Source organism: Enhydra lutris, unplaced genomic scaffold (genome assembly GCF_002288905.1).
Source record: "Enhydra lutris kenyoni isolate GAN:26980312 unplaced genomic scaffold, ASM228890v2 scaffoldscaffold12, whole genome shotgun sequence".
NCBI classification, from domain to species: domain Eukaryota; kingdom Metazoa; phylum Chordata; class Mammalia; order Carnivora; family Mustelidae; genus Enhydra; species Enhydra lutris.
In genome coordinates, this window is record NW_019154096.1 from 5,159,643 (window position 1) to 5,175,376 (window position 15,734).

Consider the following 15,734-nt stretch of genomic DNA (forward strand, 5'->3'; position numbering starts at 1 on the left):
AGCGAGAGAGGGAACATAAGCAGGGGGAGTGGGAGAGGGAGAAAGAGGCTTCCTGCCGGGTGGGGAGCCCAATGCAGGGTTCGATCCCAGGACCCTGGAACCATGACCTGAGCAGAAGGCAGAAGCTTCGCTGACTGAGCCACCCAGATGCCACCCCCACCACTAGCCCTTTAACTGCAGATCAATGAGTTGATAAGTAGTTTTATTTAACATGTCAAGGAATGATGGGGCATTTTCTCATCTTAGCAATAAAAACTCTGCCATTGAGTGTTTATGCCTGGAGAGGCAAAGTAAAATAGAAAATCCATATAATTACTGGTGCACATTCGATGTATAGAAAACGAAGAGATCTTCGACTGGAAGAAAATGAATCTTCCACATTTAGGCCATATCTCTGTGGCTCGACTAAATAGACACACGCAAAAGGGTTTTATTCTGGGTTATAATCATGAGCTAAAGCTGAGAGGTTCCTGAGACAAACACCTGACAATTAAATCACCTGCAATAACTCAGCTGAGTTGCAGCCTAGTTATTTTCACGACCGGAATGTCCCAATCGGATCAACCGTGGGGTGGTGCGAGCACTTCCTTACCCTACTGCTGTTGAAGCAGGCCAGGAGGATAGACTTAACTGTCATTGTGAGTAAAGAGTGTGTTAGAATTTAAGAAAACAAAACAAAACAAAACCAACCATTATTTGAAGGGACATTATTTCTTTGTTTAGGGAGATGGACGAGCCATGACAGACTCTGGACCCCGGGAACCAGAGGGTTACGGTATGGGGAGGGGTTAACAGGGTGGGTGGGGGATGGGGAACCGAGTGATGGTATTAAGGAGGGTACACGTGGTGATGAGCCCTGCGTGTTATAGACAGCTGATGAATCGTGGATCACTTCATCAAAAGCTAAAAAAAAAATGAACTGAGCCAACAGCAGCCACACTAACTTAGGGACGCCTGGAATGTGGTTGGTGAAGGAGCCGAGGCTAGAACAGGACGTGCGAGTCCATGAGAAAGGACGGCCCACGGTCTCAGCCTCGCCCGTGCTGGGCTGGTAGCAGAGGGGTGATGATGCAAGCCTGAGGCTCTTATCTGGACCCATCTCAGCGTTCCCACCGCGCGTATCTGATGCATGCTAGGGAGGGGCCATCTGACCTAGTTCAGAAGAGCAGGGACGTCTGTCCAACAGGGCAGAGAGCTCCACGTCCTCAGTCCCCGCTGAGCTCGCTCTGACCTTCTGCAAAGTGAGACTTTCGAAGGGAACTTTGGCCCCCATCACTGATATCTTGGAGTTTCAAATGTTAGAAAGCTAGGAAAAAAAAAAAAAAAAAACCCAAAAAACACATTTCGGCTTTTTTTTTTTTTTTTTTTTTTTTTTTTAAAGAAAAGCATGAAGACTCGCCCAACATTACCTCGGTAGATTGTGGCAACACAAATACCAAAAATTCAGGAGCTTTAATTCATTGGTTAGTGTTATTACTACATGGAAAAAAATGTGACATTTCAGTGTCCTCGTCCCCATTCGAGGACAGAGCCTTACCAGCGTCAGAAAAAATGGCATCAATCTCTGGAAACTGTCTCTTTAAAACTTCTCTCCTGGGTTTGAGATTCGAGATTATTCTCAATGATTTCATTATAAATTTGGGAAACATAATCTACTCACATTTGCTCCAATGTATTCAATATATTGGAGTAATAAACTTGTGAAAATTATATGAATTTGTTAATAAAAGAATTGATGCCAATTAAACTGGTTAGTTCAGAAAGAATGTCATTTTGGGTGGTTTTGTTTTCAGCCTTTCAGAGCCATGCCCTCCTTGGGTGCGAGCATAGTGCAGAGAAAATACAGTTCAATTTGGCTATCAAGTTCTTGGGTGACTTTATGAGCTCCCAACTGTCCTTTTGGAAGCAGGAAAGTGACATTCTAAGTTCAGCTCAAGGAGATAAATTTTGAACAAACATGAAATAAGTTCATTTCTTCCCCACTCCAGAATTTTAACTACCTTAGCAACTTTCAAGCCATTGGAAGCATCAGAAGCATTATAAACAGAATGGGGGTCCAGATGTGCCAACAAACTTGACCTCCAGCTGGGAAGTGTTTCTCTCGAGAGATTTATCTGTAAAGGCTTCTATCAGGGAACTCTGTCATCTTTTAAAATGGTTTTTTATTATGTCCATACCTAAAGACGGAGGATCTGAAAGACCCCGGTATCTCAAAACTAGGAAAATGGGTCTCCCCTAAATGTACATGATGTAGAAATCAATTCAGTATCAAAATGACATAAAAGCAACTGGTCTAATAGGACAGAAGTTAAAGAAAAGCTTTCTAAGAACAAAGTGAATGAAGAATCAGCATGTAGCCTTACCCCAAGTTGTACTGCGTGTTAAAACTATAAGAAACAAACAAAACAGAGGTGCCTGGGTGGCTCCATAGGTTAAGCCCCTGCCTTGGGCTCAGGTCATGATCTCGGGGTCCTGGTATCAAGTCCTGCATCGGGCTCCCTGCTCAGTGAGGAGCCTGCTTCTCCCTCTCCCTCTGCCTGCTGCTCCCCCTGCTTGGGCTCTCTCTCCCTCTCTGTCAAAATTAAAACAACAACAACAAAAACTCTCTCTCTCCCTATCTCTGTCTCTCAAATAAGTAAATAAAATCTTTAAAAAAAACCCATAAAAATAAAACAAAAAAAATAGGACAAAATCCCCCAAACAGAAAACAAATAGTAACACGAGAGTAAGAAAAAAAAAGGCAAATTGAAAAAGCCCCTTCAACTGGGAGAGAAGTTCTCTCTTCTGCTTGAGTTGTGTGTGAAAAGGGTCTTGACTTAGCGCTGTGCTCGCCTGACACTGAATTGAGTTTTATTAAAACAGTTCCTTCAGTTTTTCTAAGCTGAAGCCTCGAGGCCAGTTGGGCCTGGGCACCAGAATCTAACGAAAGTACCAGTCAGTGCTCTGGGCAGACTCTCTTTGCCATTAAATGACGGGAACTTCTGTGCTGACTCAGACTTTGGCCTGACCCCTTCCTTTATCACCAAGACTTATCTCGAAGGACACCCCAGCCCTTTAGGTAAATGGCCTTTCGGTTTATCTGCCCTCCCGATGTGTCAGACATTCCTGAAAACACAGGATTCTCATTTTGAGACCACTTGAAACAGGACTGCGGGGCGCCTGGATGGCTCAGTCGGTTGGGCATCTGCCTTGGGCTCAGGTCATGATCTCAGGGTCCTGGGGATAGAACCCTGTGTCAGAGAGTCTGCTTCTCCCTTTCCCTCTCCCCCAACTCATGTGCACTCTCTCTCTTGCTTTCAAATAAGTAAATAAAATCTTTAAGAAAACATGATCGCAGAATAAGACAATGGAATGTGCTTAGGTGTGTGTTAGGCATAAAGAAAACTACAGGGTTTTAAAATAACAATTGCGCAATATCATGATAGCTGGGCGGAAAGAAGGCAGAGCCTAAAATGTGGGTTCACCCCCTTTTTTCAAAGCTCTATTTGTATATTTATTTGATAGAGAGAGAGAGAGAGTAGGTGGAGAAGCGGAGGGAGAGGGAAAATGTCCAGCAGACTCCCCGCTGCTCACCAGCCCTAGGCGGGTCTTGATCTCAGGACCCTGAGGTCATGACCTGAGCCGAAACAGAGTGGGAGACTCAACCCACTGAGCCACCCAGGTGCCTCAGGGTAGGTTAATTTCTAAAACCAAATAGTCATACCCTAAAAAAAGATTCCTTCAGCTTTTGTCTATCTGAAGGACGACTTTGCTGAGAAAGTATTCTCCGTTGGAAGCATCTTAAGCTCTTTGAGTATCTCATCCCACTCTTCCTGGGCTGCGATGTCTCTGCTAAGACCTCCACTGACGGCTCTGTGGGGGCTCCTTTGTATCAGAAATTGTTTTCCTCTTGCTGCTTTTAAAATTCTCTTTTGTCTCTAATTTTAGGCAGCTTTATTATAATGTATCTTGGGGAAGATCGTTTTGGATTGAAATTTTGGAGTGACCTCGGAGCTCTGTGAACTTGCATATCCATCTCTCTCCCTAGATTTGGGAAATTCTCCACCAGTTTTTCTTTAAATAAGCATTCTGTGCCTTCCCTTCTTCTCCTTCCCGGACTCCATCTGTACAGACACTGTCTTTATAAATCCCATATGCTTTCTTCATTCCTCTTCATTCTTCTCTTTGTTTTTTTACCTTTTGCTTCTCTGATTGGATAATTTCATTTGACCTGTTTGCAAGCTCATGGCTTCGTTTTTTCATTTAAGTCTTCCTTCAAATTCTCTGTTGAGTTCTCAGTTTAGCCATTGTATTCTTTAGCCCCCAAATTTCTATTTTTTTTTTATATTTTCTGTCTCTTGGTTGAACTTTCCATTGTGTTCTCGTATCGTTTTCCTGATACCATTAAATCGTTACCTGTGTACTTTCAGCCCTCTGAGTTGCTATAGAAGAAGCATTTTGAACTCTTTGTCAGGCAATTTCTGGATCTCTATTTCTTTGGGGCCAGTTCCTGGAGGTGTGCCTTATGCTTTTGCTAGAGTTGTGTTTCCCTCATTCTTCGTGATCACCACCATAGTGTCGAACAGGTGTCTGTATTTGAAGATGCGGTCACCTCATTCAGACTTAATGAGCTGATTTTGGTGAGGGAAACCTTTTGTCTGTGGGCGGGAGCATGCTGCGGCCTGTGGTGATACAAGGTCTAATGGCACAGGGTGCCAAGTGTGGGGGTGGGTGTCAGTACCAGGTCCAGAGGGGAAGGAGGTCTTTTTGACTCAGGCTGCCGAGGTCCATTGCATCAACAACTCTGTGGCCCTTAGTGAGTGTGTGGGGGTCTGCGGTGGTGGCCAGGGCTGCTGGGGTCCTCAGTAGGCCCAGCAGCTGGGAATCAGGGTAGGCAGCCGTGGGGGCTGAAGCTGGTGTTATGTACCCACTGGGCTGTTAGTTGCAGGAGCCAAGTATAGACACACTTATAGTGGCGGTTGTAGGGCAAGTGGCAAGGACTGGACACAGCCGTGGGCACACTGGTAGCTGCCAGGGGCCTTGGCTGTCCGTGTGCCCTCTTGTGACCGCCATCTCCCACTGGGCATTTGCAAGGCTGTGGCGGTCCGTGACCTGAGTCAGGCTGGTCGTGTGCAAGTACAGAGTGAGGGACTAGGCAGCTGCTGTGGCAGAGGCGGGGGAGGGCTTGAGAGAGGTGTCTGTGGAGGGGAGTGGAGGGGGGGGGGAGTGGAGAAGGAAGGGGAGCAGGGACTGGGGCGGGGGAGTGGAGGGCAGCAGGGTTTGGGGAGGCTTGTATATGGGATGTACATGGAGCAAACCTAATGAAATCAGCAGGGGTCTGTGGGGGCTGTGCTGGCCACTGGCATCTTTCTTCCTTCCCTTCCTTTCCTTCCCTTTCCTCCCTTCCTCCCTTCCTACTTCTTTCTCTCTTTTTAAATTTTATTTCTTTGAGAGAGGGAGAGAGAGATCATGAGCGGGGAGGAAGGGCAGAAGGAGAGGGGGAAGCAGGCTCCCCGCTGAGCTGGGAGCCCGATGTGGGACTCCACCCCAGGACCCTGAGATCATGACCTGAGCCGAAGGCAGACACTTCACCGACTGAGCCCCGCTGGTCCCCCTGGCCACTGATTTCTTGAGTGGGAAAAGTTGCTGGGCTTGTCCACAGAACAGGTCGCTGGACACCATGGTGGCTCCTGCCTTGTGGCTCTCATTGGTGGCCCCTGTTAACTTCGTTGTTCCTAGCTGTCCCTAAGCGTTTCAGCTTTGCCAAATGGGAGGGGTGAAACCAAAGCAGGTCTTTGATGTGGTGTCCTGAAAGGCTGGGGAAACTCCCCCACTTACCTCCTTCTTCCTTTCTCAGCAAGGGGCACTCTCTCAGCTGGGGATCTCCCTCTTGACACGGGACAACTGGCTCCGGGGCTGGAGGGATGCCGGCAAAATGAGGCTGTCTTCCTTTATTCCTGGTTGTGGCTATTGTCAGGGTATTTGCTACACTGTGTCGCGGAGATTCCTTAGGTGGACTCTGACAGCTCCCGGAGCTCTTTTATTTGTGGATAGTTATCTAATGGTTGATCTTTGTGGGTGGGGTTGGAGGCTGGCGTGTCCTACGCTTACTGTTTGTGTAACTCTCTGCAACTTTCTTACCCTTGCTGGGCCTCAGTGTCACTTTTTTGTTGTTGTTGTTGTTGTTAAAGAGTGAGAGCACAAGGGAGGGGCAGAGGGAGAGAGAGAATCTCAAGCAGATCCAACGCCCAGACGCAGGGCTCGATCTCATGACCCTGGGATCACCACGTGAGCCGAAATCAAGGGTCAAACCCTCAACTCTCTGAGCCACCCAGGCGTCCCCCACCTTGTACCATGTGAATAGTAATGGCCCTTCTTCCCAGGCTGCTGTGCGGGTTAAGCGGGTATGAAGGCAATGCCTGGTGCAGAGCAGGAAACGAGCACATCTCAGCGAGTTTGCTTCTTGTGGGTCATGGTAGTCGTTGGGCTGGCTAGCTGCTCCTCACCGTGGCCTCCTGCTGGCCGAGTTGATGTTAGACCATAAGCCAGTTTCTCCATCAACCAAGGAAACTAGGAATCATTCGGTGTGAAGAGCGAATGTGAAGAGGTCATACCCCCTGCAGACGGGTCCACGTCTGATTCCTGACTCCGTCCCTTCCTGGCTCTGTGATCTTTGTGAAGCCCCTTAGCTCTCCCTGGCTCAGTAAACTACGACATCACCACGATAAATGGGAAAATGTATACAAATGGAATAAGCCCATGTGGGTGCTTAAGGCATCGAACTTTCCCTGTTTCTTTCCTTCTTGTAGGGTCCTGTGAAAGAGACCCCAGCTGGGTGGCTTAAGTTTTCACATTTACTTCTAACCCAAGATGAATCCAGCCCAATGTTGGTTAGAGCTGAAATCACAGACTTCTGACTCACAGAGTTCAACTTCCTGACTTTTGTTCCAAAATGATATAATATGTACCCGGCATATTTGCGGTGAAACTTCAAAACACTATACGGCACATAGAATGAGATGTACATTGTACTTGTCTTCCTGGAGTTAATTCTCACTAATAGCTTGATGTGTAACCTTCAAGATGCTTTTTATATGTTTACATATACGTGTAATTATACATTCACAGACAAATGCATGTAACTTTATATATGTGAATAAATAAATTTATTTATATAAATTGTGTATGTCTCCATATTTCTATATAGCTTTGAAATTTTCTGTCAGGGGCACCTGGGTGTCTCAGTAGGTTAAGTCAACCACTCTTGGTTTCAGCTCAGGTCATGATCTCAGGGTCATGGGATCAAGCCCCATGTGGGGCTTGGAGCCTGCTTCGGAGTCTCCCTCTCTTCCTGTCCCTCTGCTCCCCCCCCAAAAAAAAACAAAGAAAAGAAAAAGCAAGGAACTTTGTCATATAAAAAGGCCTTTTCATTTCAATATTTTAAATCTGTTTCTTTCAATACCACTACTGCAAAAGGCCACATTGTAGGTATCAAGATATAACGATGTACCAACCATTCTTTATAGAGGACTAACTTCCTTCTGCTTGTAATATTTATTTATTACAAACAATACCATACCCTCATATCTACATATAGTGTACACATATGAGAGTGTTTTTATGGGGTAGATTTAAGGTGGGGAATACTAGCTCAAAGGTTATGCAGTTTCTACATTTTCAGAGCTACTGCTAAATTTCCCCCAAAGGACTGACCCAGGGTAAGTTCTGCTAATAGGGTGTGAGAATGATTATTCCTCCCCATCCTCCTTCATCAGTTCCACATTCCATAAATCTTGTTAATTTTGCCAATCTGGTGGGATCAATATGATACTGTAATTTTTGTTTGTGTTCTACTGAGTTAGGAACGACTTGGACAATTTTCCTGTGCTCTGGCTCTTTGATTTTTCTTTACGAATTGCTCTTTCAAAATATTAGCCTATTTTCTCTGCCTTTTGAAAATGATTTGTTGGGTTTTTCATTTTTTTTTATGAATATTGACCTTTAGTTTGTTACATGTATTACAAATATTTTTTCTTTTTCCTCTTTTATAAAATTTTGATTATGGTGCCTTTCTTTAGCTCCTTTTTCATTTTACAGAAATGTTAACATGTTACAGCTCCTTTTTCATTTTACAGAAATGTTAACATGTTACAGAGTTAAGACTCTTGAGGGTTTTATTTTGGGCTTCCAGGTTTCCTGATTTTTTTTTCCCCCTAAGATAAATTTTCTTTACTCCAAGGTTACATAAACATATTTTGTATATTTACCAATATTTTCCCATTTAGAACTCCAGACCATTTGAAATTTATTTTTTTAAGGGGCATCTGGGCTGCACAGTAGGTTAAATGTCTGCCTTCAGCTCAGGTCATGATCTTGGGCTCCCTGGTTCTTGGGAAGCCTGTTTTTCCCTTTGCCTTCACCCTACTCTTGTGCTCTTTCTCTCTCTCTCTCTCAAATAAATAAATAAATAAAATCTTAAAAAAAAAAAAGAAAATTTATTTTTCAATATGGGTGGGTATTGAATCTGGATTTTTAAAATATAAGCAGTCATTTAATTTTCAACTATAGCTTATCCTTTAGTCTTTTCTGATTCCACTGCGATGAATGACACCTTTACTTTTTCATCTTCTGTTATAAGTTCCAGAAGCCCCAGAAAGCTTACATGATTTTCCTAGAGAAACGCTTCTCAACTGGGAACAATGTTGTTTCCAGGGAACTTTCTGATCTTATTTGGAGACATTTTTCAGTCGTCACTACTAGGGGAGGTGCACTGACACCTAGTGGCAGAGGCCGGGAATGCCGCTAGACGTGCCGCAAGGTAGGGGGCAGTCCCCTGCAAAGAATTTCCCCATTCGCATCATTGCAGCATATGAATATAGGTCTGAGAAAAAAATTTTACTTGGAAAAGGTATATGAACATGCTTTACAATCAGTATTTAAAATTGCTGGCTTTTGGGGGCGCCTGGGTGTCTCAGTCAGATAAGCATCTGCCCTGGGCTCAGGCCATGGTCTCAGGGTCCTGGGATTGAGCCCCGTATGGGGCTCCCTGTTCAGTGGGGAGCCTGCTTCTCCCTTTTCCTCTGCTCCTCCCCCTGCTTGTGCTCTTTCTCTCTTTCTTTCTCCAATAAATAAATAAATAAATAAAAATCTGTAAAAAAATAAAATTGCTGGCTTTTTGTAACTGTTGATAAATCCTCCAAAAGTAGTTTTACTTATGAGCTAATAATTACCATGATGTAGCACCTGTTTTCCAGGTGAGAAAGAATGTGACTCTTGGCACTGACATTCTATGAGGTGTTCCTTATGCTCCACCACTGAAGCATTTTATTCTCACCTGCTCTAGAACACATCATTTGTTCCCTTGGATGACACACGCACAGACTAATGTGTGCTTTTTCCAAAGTACTGGCTTTGATCAGACCAGGCGGGGCTGAAGTTTTCCCAGCTGACTTTACTTCCCATATTCGTGGAAATTAGACTGAGAATCATCTAATAGCTGATGCTGACTTCAGTTTCCACCCTAGACTGGCTGAAGCAGGATCTCCAGATTTGGGATCCAGGGATTAATATTTTTATCACCCCCCAGATGGTTCTGGGGGTGAGCTGGGTTTGGGGGGGGGGTCGCTGCTGGGCTGCACTCACAGACCGCCAGCCCGCAGGGAGAGAATCACCCATTGCTGTGGGGCAAATTCTTCCAGAATAACTCTGACCTCCGAAGGGAATTTAATCCCGAGGGTAAACTACGACTGGAGTTTTTAGGGTTAAAGTTTTCCTTGTGTTCACTAGCATCAAAAAATATAGTAAAAAGATGATTCATAATAACCACGACCTCTCTGAGATTTTAAAATATATCAGGGAAAACCATGGGGGTTGAAGAAACAAACATGCGGGTTACTCATTTTTATGGCTGTTAATGATAGCTTGTGTTGGTTCAGTTTGCTTTCATCTCAAAGGGGATTTAAACATTAATTATCATAAATCTGGGTTGCATTTAATAAACAAATATAGCTAAGCCTAGAGAGTAAGATCCACGAATTTGGTGTGCGCGATGCCAAGAAAGTGCTGGGAGTCACCTAATGCCGCCCATGGAGGTGGTTCTCAAATGATCTGATAAAAGGACAGAGAAGTTTTGCTTCCAGGTTCACTCAATCCGAAATAAATAAATAAATAAATAATAAATATTTCTTATTTTTTTACTTTTTTTGAGGGGGGAGGGAAAAGAGCAGAGGGAGCGAGAGAATCACCAGCAGACTCCATGCCCATTGCGGAGCCTGACATGGGGCTCGATCTCCAACCCTGAGATCCTGACCTGAACCGAAATCAAGAGTCAGACACTTAACTGATGGAGCCAGCCAGGCGCCCCCAAGTTGATGTTGTAAAAGTGATCACATTTATAGGAATACACATATTGAGGCTGACGAAGACCTAGAAGATCAGCTAATTTATTTTATAGATAAAAAGACCCAGAAGAAGGAAACAATTTGCCCAAATATTTAACATCATTTTCTGCTTGATGAGGGCCAAGGCAGGCAAGGAGCACTGCGGAATGCAAAGTGAGAGGAGGAGGAGAGAGGAAGTAAGGTAGAGACAGCACCCTCTGTCACTTCACTGGGATTCAGGGGATGTCCTAGCCACATCCACTGGGACGCTTTAAGAGATTTAGATAGGAAGTGTCTCTGGATTCAGAAGTTGTTTCTCCTTCCTATGAATTCTTGCTTGGGGATTCTGCCCATGTCCAGAACGTAGCAGCCTACCTCACCCTGTCGCTAATGTTGACATAGGTCATTTCTAGAAGATTCTCCCCAAGGGTTCCTGCCTTGAAATGTTGATTTGATTGTCTATAATATGCCTGGTATAGCTCATCAACAGGGAATATGAAGCCTCTCCTTCCTCACATCAATAAACACCAAACAAATAAAACAAACATCAACAACAACATATCTAGAAACTGTACAGTCTTAAAACAAGGTCCTTAAAAATATAGAAAAAAATTTTATTCCTGCTTTTTCAAACCCACAATGTACCTTCTGAATGATAGAACAACTGAGGAACATGAAAGACTAGAAGTATCATTGAGTCTCTTTAAAAATTTTTTTCTAAGGGGCGCCTGGGTGGCTCAGTGGGTTAAGCCTCTGCCTATAGCTCAGGTCATGATCTCAGGGTCCTGGGATCAAGTCCCGCATCTGGCTTTCTGCTCAGCAGGGAGCCTGCTTCCCCTTCTCTCTCTGCAGGCCTCGCTGCCTAATTGTGATCTCTCTCTCTCTGTCAAATATAAATAAAATCTTTAAAAAAATTTTTTTTTCCTAAGGCCATTTTTTTAAAGGGTAAGCATGGGGATGTGTGGGTTCAGTTATGGAACCTGGAAATCCCAACTGAAACCTCAAGGACACCTAGCAAGGAATCCCATCTACCAGAAGCATCGGGAATGGTGGAATCTGACAGCCCTGGGTTCAAATCCCAGCTCTGCTCTCACAAGCTGTGCACCCTTGGGCCATATTCTGATTTTTCCTTTTCTTACCTATATATAAATAATAACACCTTCCTTGCAGCATTATAGTAAAGCCTAAAACACATGTGTGCACGCGCGCGCACACACACACGTATGAGGTGCACAGCAATGTGCCTGGCATCTAGAAGCTTACTTAATATGTCATTGGTATTTATTGCCATTCTTATCACGAGATTGAATACCAATTTGTAGGCTTGACGCAGAGAAAACCCAAAAGAAATCAGATTACTCGGACATTTTCTGCCTCACATTTCAGTTAAAGTACATAAGGAGCCTGAAGCAGGCGACCCTGACCAACCTCCGACCACAGTCTCTAGCCGCTCGGGTTTGCGAGGCTGGGTGTGGGCAGAGTTGCCTGATCCCTGCCCCATGCTGGGCGGCTCTGGTCGCCTCTGGGTTTGCCAGGACAGCACTTGGCAAGGAGGATATCTGGAAGTTCTGCCTCTAACAACCTGCGTAGACAGCTGAGGCAGAAATTGACTTTGCGGCTTTACAATCTGATCACCTGTGTTGATTATAATGCACAGGTCTTTTCTGTCTGAGGGCAGAGCCTGCGACTTTTCTGATAAAGGCCAAGACTTTGGAAAGCCCTTGGAAGGAGCTTCCCAATGAGCCACAATGAGGGCTGTCCACCTGCTACACCTTTCTGCAACCAGAAAGCACTGACCCGAGAAGTATTTATAAATTCATCTAAATATCGTAGGGAAAAAAAAAACCCTCACCTAAATTTTTTGTCCTCTTTAGGAATTACTCCATTTCCAGAGCATCTCTTTCTGACCTTTTTCTTTCTCCAACACAAGGTCAAGAGGAAGGCAAGCATGTTCTCTCATTTAACACATAAAATAGGAAGAAAGACTTTTCTCACTCTTTTCCCCAAAAAGGTCACTACTTATTTCCCTTTCTTTTATTCACTCAAACTTGCAATTAATTCCAGAATTAAATACATTTTTTAAAGATGTATTTATTTGAGAGAGAGAGAGAGAGTACAAGCAGGGAGAGGGAAGGACAGAAGACCAAGCAGACTCCATTCCCAGCTCAGAGCCAGACCTGAGGTTCCAGCTCACAACTCTGAGATCATGACCTGAGCCAAAACCAAGAGTTGGGTGCTTAACTGACTGAGCTGCCCAGGTGCCCCCACAAGAGATATTCTTCATTCAGAAATTTATTTCTAGGACCCATTGGTGACAAACAGAAATAGCATTAAGTGGCCAAGTGAGGGAAATGGTTACAGAAAATCTAGTTCAATCTCACAACAGAGTACTACTCAGTCATTACAGATCTATTGTAGCAAGATAGTAACATGTTCACAATATGTTTCAGTGGGGAATATAAAGGCTACTAAATAATATTTATTGAATAGAAGTAAGACCAGAAAGAAATCTATCAAAATGTGAACCAAGTAGCTTTTGGCGGTGAGAATTTTGGTTATGTATTATTTTCTTTGTTAGTATCTTTTTTCTAAAATGTCTATAATAAACAGATTTTACTTTAACAAAATAAATTTTGTTTGTTTGTTATTTGATTTAAGAGACTATTCCCAAGCCTATTTTAATCCAGAGAAAGGCAGTGCAGTTTGGGAGCAGAAAGAACCACAGGGATGGCCTACCTCAGGGCAGGGTTCATTTGCTGACGGAGGGCTGATTCCAGAATGCTGTCGTCCTCGAGGACTGAAGCAGGAGAGGAAGCCGGACACTGGTCACACGCAGCTTCCCCTGTCATCTAACAACCAGCTTCACTGCCTCAGGCCCCAGTTCTTCCGCAGCTGCTTTAATCTATGGCTACCTTTTTCCCCGCCGAACCAATGGAGCTCCTTAGGCACTGTTTCCCCAAGTGTGGGCTAGACTCCCCTGGGACTATGGGAGATTTTAGTGGCTGCACAGGCTACTAAATCATTCAGAGGAGTTAAATGACACAGAATCACAGGATGGGAAGTCAGTTCTTATTGCCACTGTAACCGACGACCACAAAAGTTATGGTTTAAAGTCACATACGTTTATTCTCTTACGGTTCTGAAAGCCAAGATCAAGGTCAGGGAGCGGAGATCAAGGTGCCGGTTGGGCTGCATTCTTTCTGAAGACTTCTGTAGAGAATCTGCTTCCTTATGGTTCCCAGCTTCCAGGGGCTGCCTGCATTTCTCAGCTCCAAGTACATCACACCATTTCTGGGTGTTCCAAGGTGAATTTCCTTTCTCTGACTTTGACCTTCCTGACTCCTTGTCATAAGAACACTTGTGCTTCCATTGGGTCCACCCAGATAACCCAGAATAAAATTCTCACCTCCAGTTTCCTAACGTAATGACAGGTGCAAAGTCTCTTTTGCCAAAGAAGGTAACATATTCGCAGGCTTCTGGGATTAGGACACAAAATCTTTGGGGAGCCATTATACATCCTACCATGTCTCCCTACCAAATTTCTTTCAACCTTCTGGGACATAGGGCTGGCTCAGTCAGTAGAGCATGCAGCTCTTGGTTTCGGGGTTGTAAGTCCAAGCCCCGTACTAGATGTTGGCATTATTTAAAAATAAAACCTTAAAAAAATGTCTTTTCTTTCAAACTTCTGAATGTCGCAAGGCAAGAGTCTAACTTTGGTTTATGTCTTTGTTTCTAGCCATTGCTCATCAACCTGGCAAAGAGCGCATTTAACAAAAGAAAAGAAGTTTTTAAACTCTAATGCCCTGACAAGTCATGGCATCTGTTTTGTCACCAATTATGTTTTGTACTGTTATTATGTTTCTGGTGACTTTCAAGTTTTGGCAAATTATACCTCTCCTTCCATTTATAGTAGCTACAGGAAGTTTCTTTCTTTCTTTCTAAGATTTTATTTATTTATTTGAGAGAGACAGAGAGAGAGAGCATGAACAGGGGGAGTAGGAGAGGGAGAGGCAGGCTTCCTGCTGAGCAGGGAGCCCAATGTGGGACTCAATCCCAGGACCCTGAGATCATGACCTGAACCGAAGCAGATGCTTAACTGACTGAGCCATCCAGGCACACCAGCGGGAAGTTTCTTTAAAAAAAAGTACAGAAATTGATCCTGAGACTTTTTAAAAGATTTTTTTTTATTTATTTATTTGAGAGAGAGACAGTGAGAGAGAGCATGAGCAAGGAGAAGGTCAGAGGGAGAAGCAGACTCCCCATGGAGCTGGGAGCCTGATGCGGCACTCGATCCCGGGACTCCGGGATCATGACCTGAGCCGAAGGCAGTCGTCCAACCAACTAAGCCACCCAGGCGTCCCTGATTCTGAGACTTTTGAATAAGCAGTATTATGGATGGCATGCGGATATAGCAAGCATTGTGAATGAGAAATGGGAATGACAAAAGCTTGAGAAGTATTGCCTCGGTAGAACACCACCCTACTTAAAATTAGGGAAGAGTTTGGACATTCAGGGATGACTCTGCTCCTTGCTTAGCTCTGTACAAGGGCTTCCTTGAGGAATGTGATATAACTTCCTTTCTGCTTCTGGGCTTCTGGCTGGCTTAGACCATGGAGCCCACAACTCTTGATTTCAGGGTTGTGAGTTCGAGCCCCACCTTCAGTGTGAGGATTACTTAAAAATAAAAATCTTAAAAAAACAAACCCAATTTCCATTCTGCGTCTTTGACAGTATGTTCCCTACATTCTCTATAGAGGATGGGTCAACAAGAATGGGAGAGAGAACTTCTTCATTCAGGAAGAATGCAAATCAGCAATGGAAATTTGGTGGGGTATGGTTTATTGGGCATGGGCTATGGTCAAATCTCCTTGCAAGTCTTGCTGAGCGCTGAAGGTAAGTTCCTGTGCTCATGTGGTTCTCTCTCTGGTGGCTGATGACAGATGAGGACAATTTAGATAGGAAAGAGCTAGGTTCATAGGAAAAGGAACCAGAAGGTGCTTTAGAGTTCAAATAGTCCAATCCTTTCAGCTTGGAGGTAGAGGGGAGAGGGTAAGCATGGAGGAGATGGCAATGAAGGGTCAAGGAACTTTTTATGGTGAAGACAGTTTTCCCTCAGGAACTTTACCAGGGATTTTCCCAAGAAGCTTTTGGGGTGGGAACTTCATCATTTTTTCCTGGCAACCCCAGTACCACAAGCGTTTCCTGAGTACCTACCACTTGCCAGATTGTCCCAGTGATGCGCAATACAAAGCTAGACTTTAATTTTCTCTCTGTTAAAATCACATGTCTTAGATTATTGGTCTTCTCTTAATAAAAGATGATAAAATGGTTTTTGCTTACCTTTTACATAATCTGCCTCAGAAGCAAATATTCTGT